At 38.0% G+C, this 9045-nt stretch overlaps 1 protein-coding gene across 2 annotated transcripts in view; it reads right to left on the bottom strand.

The window, feature by feature from the left end:
- Positions 1-9045, bottom strand: part of c10h12orf4 (chromosome 10 C12orf4 homolog) — a 329451-nt gene that overhangs the window by 43409 nt on the left and 276997 nt on the right. The gene's annotated exons all lie outside the window — the stretch shown is intronic.

Genomic DNA, 9045 nt, shown 5'->3' with positions numbered 1-9045 from the left:
TATATATATATATGTATGTATATATATATATGTATGTATATATATATATGTATGTATATATATATATGTATGTATATATATATGTATATGTATATATATATATATGTATATGTATATATATATATATATGTATGTATGGATGTAGATGGATGGATGGATGTAGATGGATAGATAGATGTATTTGGTGGACAAGAGGTTAGAGAGGTGGTTAGAGACGGCACGCCTGTGATCGGAAGGTTGCTGACAACATCATATATATAATTTTATTTTATTTTAAATGGTTACAAGGCTGAATGAGCTCACGTGGCAAATCAAAAAATAAGTTCACACTGCCCCCTACCAATGTGCACATGAACCTAACCTGTACTTCCTACTTTACCTTAACGTTTTCCATGCTGCAGCCACAATGCTCTAGAAATAAAGAGTCAAATATGGTGATGTGAAGTTGGGGGAAGTGAACTGACCAGCAAGGGTTACAAGAAAACTGCCTTTTTTACACATTTAAGCCTCACAGGTGGACCTGGAAGATTAATATTTTATTACCTGGAATAAATGTGTGTAGGTGAATGCTGATACTTTTTATTATGTTTCAAACCTTTATTCTGCACCCTATTAAACAGAATGCATGCCTTTTTATTTTCTTTGCAGGATTTTGTAATGCAACTCAATGAGAACTTTAGTTTGTGTGGTTTAGGAAGTTTTCAGCAAGATTGATCACATCACTCCAACAGTAAAATGCAAATGGGTGGAGTTAGAACTAAGGCTCTTACTATTAAACACAACAAATAGCTTCCAACCCGTACGCCTCTGATTTACCTCCAGCCTCCCAGGATTTTAGTCCATAACGTTCCTCCTGATCCTCTGCTTTGCTCTGACAGCCACTTTCATTTTCCTCTCTCCAGCTCTACACTAATCTCCTCTGAGCTAGAGAGAGGGAGAATGTTTCAGGGCTTATTTACTCTTGTAAAAATATGACTTCTTCACAGCATTCATTGAAGAAACCTTAAGCCAGAATGATGTGTGGGATGGAAGTGTTTCTGCCTTCAGAATACACCACGAAGGAGTTTCGATCTTTGAACTGAGATTTGAAGACAAGCTCCACAGATAAAAAGCTAAAACCAGCTGAGCTCAAACCTCACTGTGATGAATGCTTCGCTGTCTTCATTATATATTCTATAACAAAAAGGTAACACCATGTAGTGTTTTTATTCCTTTCCTAAAATAAAATGTTACATCTGCAAAAATGTTTTTTTTATGTCATTTTAACATGAAACCTGTGTGTAGATACTTTACAAGAACCCAGTAAGTTTTTCCTTCAAAAACAAATGATTTTGCAGCTGAAATATCATCAAGTCGTGCTTAAGGGCTTTGTAAATGGTTCATGATGTCAAGCTGTTGCATTCAACTGCTGTGCCTTGTTTTATTCATTTATTACTTTTTTTTTTTTCATTTTTGACATTGGGTTCCATATCTGTTTATTACATTCTTACAGTTCTGTGTGAAAGTTTTAAATAAGTAGAAGAAATGAAATGTAAAACTTCTAAATGTTTATTTCTATCACTTTGTAAGATTCAAAGTAAGCTAGCAGAAGAGAGCTCTAAATCACATTTGTATACAGAATAGAATAGAATAGAATAGAATTTTCTTGTCATTGTATCTAAATACAATGACATTTAGGTTTGCTTCCTAGAGAACAATAAAAACAGTTTACAGTAGTCCCCCGCTACTTCGCGGTTCGTTTATCGCGGACTCCCTCTATCGCGGTTTTTCAAAATAAGATTGGGCATAACAAACATTTGGCTGATTGAAGGATGAGCTGCATGATCTGCATGGAATTTTGATTTAAATAAATTACTTTAAATTATTTAGCACCTGTTGCACATTTGGGCAGCCTAGAGCTGCAGAAAAAGTGTCGTCTTGCACCTTTGTGTAGCCCACACTGCAGGATAAGCTTCCTGCTACAGCTGATCAGCTGTTCACTGTGCAGAGCGGAGAAGTGGGCATGGCCAAGAGCACTTGCAGGTGGCAAAGAGCAGAGGAGGCAGGGAGCTGAAATCATGACATTCTGTGCTATTTTAGAGCATTTAGAGTTTAGAAACATCCATCCAGCATCTTGTACCCGCTTCTTCCATTTTGGGTCACGGGGGTCGCCAGTGTTCATGTTCAGCAATCACTGCGCGAGGGACAGGGTATACCCTGGACAGGTCGCAAGTCCATCACAGGGCCATATATATATATCCAAATGTGCATCATAAGCAGATTGATATTACACAAGCTGTCCCTTCTTGCACTTATCCAGTTCTTATTACAGTTTTTGTTACATTCAGTAACGGCTGACAGATAAAAACTATTTTTAAATCTGTCTGTTCTTGTCTTGATTGATCTGTACTTTTCTCTGATGGTAACAGTCCAAACATATGTCCAGGGTGAGACGTGTCCTTTAAGATGCTGTGGGCTTTTTCTCTGCAGTGGGAACTGTGTAGATCTTCTAGTGAGAGAAGAGGATAGTCCACAATCTTCTGGGCTTGTGTTGATAACTCTCTGCAGCACTTTCCTCTGAGCCACTGTGCAGCTAAGATGCCACACAGTGATGCAGTAGGTTAAGATGCTCTCTGTGGAGCATCGGTAGAAAGACACCAGCAGTCTCTGGGTGCTGCTGTTCCTCCTGAGCACTCTCAGGAAGTACAGTCTCTGCGGGATCTTTTTCAGCAGCTCAGAGGTGTTCATGCTGCAGGTCAGATTCCCCTCAATATGGACTCCCAGGAAACAGTGGTCAGCTTCTCTCTCCACACTGACTCTGCTTATAATCAGGACCACCATTTTTTGTTTCCTGAAGTCGATGATCAGCTTCTTAGTCTTTGAGGTGTTGAGGAGCAGATTGTTCCCCCTGCACTGAGCAGTCAGTTGTTCCACCTCGTTCCTGCATCAGTTCAACTTGTACAAAGTCTGCAATTGTGCGAGAACATTTATTTTATGATTAACCAATTATAATAGTTTATTTAATTATGCAATTTCTTGTGATTATCATTTACACATCAGTCTTATGTGATATTGGGAGATCTTGTGAGAAAACTAATTTTGCACTGGGTGAGGAACAGCTTAACCCTGCTATGAAGATGTGGCACAGGAAGAATGACAAACCTGAGCACAGAAATAAAACAGACGGTCATTACACCTCAGAAAGGTCTAAACCAGGCAAAGACTGTAGAGCAGACATGTCTCATTCATGAGCTGTTGAAGAAGCACAAAGAACAGTGATAGCTGTAAATGTGGTGGTCAGCCAAGATTACTTAAGGCTGAGCAAAAGTCATGTTGTGTTGAATTTCCATTCATCTTAACTGTTTATGTTTCTACTTTGAGAACTTCTTCTGAGGATGTTTTCAACCAGAAGCATTGCCTCTGTTTAAAATACTAGCCCAGGCCTAATCTGACACAAATGGCTGAGGAGATCATGTTTCATGCTACTGGCTTTACTCCAGATGTTATATGAGGTTTCTTTTTCTAATATTTCTCATCGGTAATGGCATAATAATTCTTTCTATGTCCTAGCAGTGGCATGTTGCCTGGCAGTTCAGACACAAGCCACCTGCTGCAGAGCTGCTGCCATCAGCTATCTGTCGGTATCTGTTTATACAGAGGGGTCGAAGTGCTAATAATAGGACGGACTGTGTCTGCACTCACCCTCATTTCCACAGACACCGAGTAACAAATCACATGTGATTTACGTGTGCTTTTGTGCAGGGACTGTTTCCAAATATTTACGTTCATTCAGTGGCATTTACTTTAGTTTTAAATGAAAATCACCACCTTCCAGACAAGCTGTCAGCAAGAAAGAGAATATTTAAAGTCAAACTATTATCTTTCAAAGGTCTGACCAAAGAATGAAGAAAAATAATACTTTAACATAAACTGACAATTTTAAAAAGTATGAAAATGTTGTAAGAATATCATTATAAAAATAAAGGCATGGAATGCATATTGGCCTTCACTTTCATGCCAAACTAATATCATCTTTTGTTGAGAAATTGTAGTCATTTTAGTTTAACTTAGAAAATAAAGGTTTTTGCAATTTCATACACTATTTTAAGTGGTCACGCCCATCGTATGTGTTATGAATGATTCTCAACTACTTCTCCAAAGTACCATAATTTCTGGACTATTGAGTGCACCCAAATCTAAGCCGTGCCAACTAACAAAATAATAACAATTTTGTACAAATATTGGCCGCGCTTAAGCCGTGGGTGTTCACGTTGTAACATATTTACTCAAAGATTTTTTTTAACTTTTAAATACATATCAGTAACATTGCACAACAGTGCCTGTAACACAGCTGGTTAAAAATAAATAGAAATTAAAAGTTTTTACCAACATGTGCTCCAATTGGGAACTAGGCATATGAATAAGCATAATTTAATCTGAAAGTATATGCTTATCTGTGTTAACTCTAATGTAATTAGCGAATTTTCACAAGGCTATCAGATTTGGCCTATTGAACATGTAAAATATGACTATGAATTGTATACTTTAAGAGATTTAAATTAAAATGATCTGTTTCCTTATTTAATCACCATGTCTTGCATATTATTAGCAGATGTATGACTAACACATTCATCATTTAACTCAGCTAGTTTAGGTGTATTACTTTCTGTTATTTTCAGTTTGAGTCAGACAGACTTCGTCTCTTTTTATCTGTGACTCCTCTCCATGCTGCATGCTCTGTTTTTGTCTAGCAGCCATGACATACCTGAGCTAATCAACTGTCACCCTCCAATTACAAAGGCTCGGAAGCGGTTATGGTTTCACCCAGTGTCCTGATTTTGTTCTCGCCTCCCGCAGCTTGTTAAATTTACATTTTACGCAACAAGCCATCAGTTTTACCCAAGGAGGCCTAAAATAAATGAAGTCAACATCAGTGAGTCTTTGTGATATTCTATTAAAGCATTTTGATCCATGGTGAAAGAAGTTTCGAGTAAAGTGCTGTTTCTTTCTTTGAAGAATAATGTTCACTGTCTGCTACTTTTTAGGTGCTTATACAGTAAAATACCAAGCAGATGTGAAAACATAAAGTGCAATGGAAAGGATGCTCTCACCTTTAATTTACAAGCATCCATCCTCGTGTGTGTCTGTACTTGAAATGGATCAACAACCATAACTGCAAAAATGTATTAAAAAATAATGAGATGTAGCAAGAATCATTACCTCTGTGAGTTTCTGTGGAAAAGCCATTGGTTTTGTAGTTGATTCTACGTGTTGTAACATGAATGACTCATTCATTACCAATCCCACCTCAAGTAAAGTGATGAAATTCTGTTTATCCCACTCTATCCATCTCCATCTTCCTACAATTTAGGTCTCTCTTTCATCTTTACTGACCTATGGCTTCATAGTCTGTCTGCGTCGAAGATAGGGGGAATTGATTCAGCGATACGTTTCCACGTCAAGGGCTTTACATTTATTTTAGCCGGGGGGGGGGGGGGGGGGGAATGGTTTCTTTCATACCCAGTTCTTCTTGTGAGGTGGAACAGGGCTGCCAGAAACTTTTATTAGATTTGCAAAGCCTATATTTGCACCTAAAGTTCCTTTGAGTGTTTCCCAAGTTCTTTTTTCTTCTTCTGAGAGGGGGAACGCACAGGGCTGGGTAATTTATAAGCGGTTATAGGAAAAAGAAATACTGAAATAAAAACAATCAACTCCACCCTTCCATACCTTCTTTCCCATTACATATTCACATTTGTTTGGGCACGCTTCAGAGTTTTTCAAGTCTATTTTGTTTCACAGTGTCTGGAAGAATTATAGCTCGCATTCCTCAAGACTGCTCTCTAATCGTATCCAGTGAAGGAGAGGGAGAGGCAGAGATGAGGGGAGGATAAAGAAAGAAAAATGACTAGAAGATGTATCGGCATGTCAAGAGTCAAAACGCACAAACTGTGTGCTTGACACAGCCTGCCATTTTATGAAACAAAGCGCACAAGAGCTGTGACCTAAAAGTGGGAACAATAGTGCAAACTACTCACAAGCTCTCAACAGCAACACGAAAACAAATAAAAATTAGCATAACGCCACCATGAATGCTTTAGAAAACAAACATCGGCTATGACAAATTACCACCTCCATTATTATTCTTTTTTTCTTTAACACCCTCTTTTGTTGCATTCATTTTGCAAGATTAGCAGTAAATTGCAAAGCTTTTAGGTAAACCTGCAAAATACTTATTGTTCACCTGAGGCTCTGCATCTGACTCAAGTCTGACTTTTTTTTATTTTTATTCCAAAACCCCTGTGGGCTAATCCAGTATGGAAATATAAAACTCACAATTTATCTTCCAGTACAACTTCAATAGCCGATGTTTGTGTTATCCCAGTTCTGGGGCTGAAACAGACTGGGATGACACTTTTTGACCCAATATGTTTAAACACTTTGCTTCCAAACACAGCTGGTTGAGTTTTATTCATACATGTAGTGGCACAAATATTTTATAAACTAGGATACGACGTGTACCACCGGTCTCACAACTACGATTGAGAGACTCCACCAAAGATGACGGAGAATGGCAGGACTAAGAATGGAACTTACAGATTCAGATGATAAACTACAGATTCAGATGATAAACTGCAGAAGAAGACAGAAGTGATAGACTTCAGGAAAAAAAGAGAACACGAGAAAATAGAGTAGTTGTGAAAAGGCGAGGTCTCAGTGGTGCCAGTGGTCAATAAAGCACCTGTACTGTGGCCCCAAACTGGATGAGTGGTCCCAACAGATTCTAAAATCAACATCAGTTCTCTGTCTAGAAGAGTTCAGATCTAAGAACAGTAAAGATATGGTCCAGAACCCTCAAGCTCCTTGACCTCTGGTAGAAAACCAAAGGTGAAAGTACAATGGCCCATGTGGTGAAACAGTGTGAACTGCTTGTCAGTTAATAAAGGTGATGCTTGAGGCCTGAGTCAGAGCCAGCGAAACATTCTTTGTAGAACGTGCATAACGGTTTAAAGTCACTTTTTACTGTTTCTATATTTGGAAGTAATAGTTATGACGTTTATTACTTCTTTGGAAGCTGTGGTATTAAGTATTAATTGGATCATTTGAAGCAGATTTGATTAACTTCAGCCAGTCATTTTAAGGTGTGGATATGCATATCATATGTTATAAAGAAACATGTTTTAAACTTTGTATAACCCCTTCAAGCTGGAAAAAAGTTAGACATTTCTGTAACTTATTTTAGTCTTTTTCCTTATTTTTGTGTGACGTCACATGTGCCACAGTATGGCTGCACTGATGGGAGCTCCACTTCAACTGTCTTTTTTTTTTGTTCTTGTTGTTTTAGTTTTGAACTTTTTTGGTGGCTACACCACACACCCACGCAACGGGTATGTTCATGACACACTTTTGGAGTTTTCCGTGTCGCTGCCTTGCCATCGTGCCATTGTGGTTCAGTTCCCTGCCTGCTTCAGGCTCAGGCTCCATCCAGCCTGTCATGGTGGCCTTCTCCATGATCCTCCACCTGCCTGCACAGACCGAACTCTACTGACCCGTTCGGTTTCGCATGGAAAACTCGGATGTTCTCTGTCCGCCGGACCCGGTTCTGGAGGGCAGTCTGGGAGGGTAGCTGCTGCAGTCTTATTATCATCAAGCTGCTAACGGGACCTGCTAACAAGACCTGCCAATGTAGCTAACAAGACCACGCTGCTAACAGAACCACACTGCCAGTAGGACCATGCTGCTGTATGTGTGTTTCTTTTTCAACTTTGGCACCTTGTTTTTGTATTTTTGCTGCATGCTTTGGTATTTCTTGTTTTTTTTTTGGCGAGTCACGACGGTTCTTCTCGGTCCTCAGCATTTCATTGCTTCTTGACCTTGTGTTGATTTGCATATGGCAAATAAACCAAACCTGATATATTCTAACACACTTTTTGGTGAAATATTGTTGTTTTTTGTTGTCTGGCTTATTAAAAAATATATAAATAAAGCTTTATTTTACAACAATTTTTTATGTTATTATGAATCAATGTATTCAACAATATACAGGAAAAAAACATTTAAGTGTCAGATCAGATTTGCTCATTTTTAAACTTCTTATGAATATCACCCAAAAATAGTACTCCCAAGAGGTATGAACATTTATAAAATAGGTACTTTTTTGTCACATTAAGTTTGATAATTTTAACTTTTTAATTAGGTTTATTAAAAAAGGTAAAATAGTTGAGCATTTATGGGCTGATGAGTGCACTTGTGAAGCTTTTAGCAAATGTAGTGTTCGTGTCTACGAGAAAGTGCAATTAAAGACCGGTAAAGCTGAGTGACATTTCGCTGACTGCATGACTCCTGATATGCTCTTAAGTGCACTTTAAGGACATAGAAGCCTAATGTATACCTTATGTAATTTTACTTTTGAATCATAGCAGAAACAAAAGAGGAAATGTAGCGAAAATTGAGAGAAGATGAGCAAAGTGGCAAATAGTAATGCGTGTCTGCTGGAACCCAGCCACCTCAAACCATGTCAGAAGAAAGAGCAGATTACAGGAGGAGAAAGAAATCAATAAGCTCTCACCAGCTCTGTGTGTGTGTGTGTTTTATCACCTCCTCAAATTTCTATGGAGCTCTTTGCAAACGGTTGTACCACATAGAAGAGATAAAGTGCCACTGTACTTATGATTACATTTTACATATATTGTGAAGATTTTTGTAAAAAAAAAAAATCTGTCACATTGTCCTAGCCTGTCATTCGCACGAGTTTTCCTAAAGTTTGCATTGCCAGAGCTAAAACAAATTTGCCTTTTTCAATTCTATCATTCATTCAATTCAATCCTAACCTTCAATCTCTTTGGACTGTGAAGGTGTGGACTAGCTGGAGGTTCAGAATTTTAAAGAAATTTTGAGAAAATAGTTAAATTTTTTGTTGTATTCTCATTTAAATTTGAGTGTTTGAAATCAAATGACCATCGAGCTGTGTGGCCATGTTTTGCAAATCTAGTTTTGAATAAAATCATGAGTAGTTTTCATGTGTATGCTTTGTACATTTGTTTTTTTTTTTTTTTGTTTTTTTTTTTT

This window comes from Nematolebias whitei, chromosome 10 (assembly GCF_014905685.2).
Source record: "Nematolebias whitei isolate Nwh7 chromosome 10, NemWhi1, whole genome shotgun sequence".
NCBI classification, from domain to species: Eukaryota; Metazoa; Chordata; class Actinopteri; order Cyprinodontiformes; family Rivulidae; genus Nematolebias; species Nematolebias whitei.
Note: the sequence above shows the minus strand (reverse complement) of the source record. Positions and strands in the feature narration are given on the sequence as shown.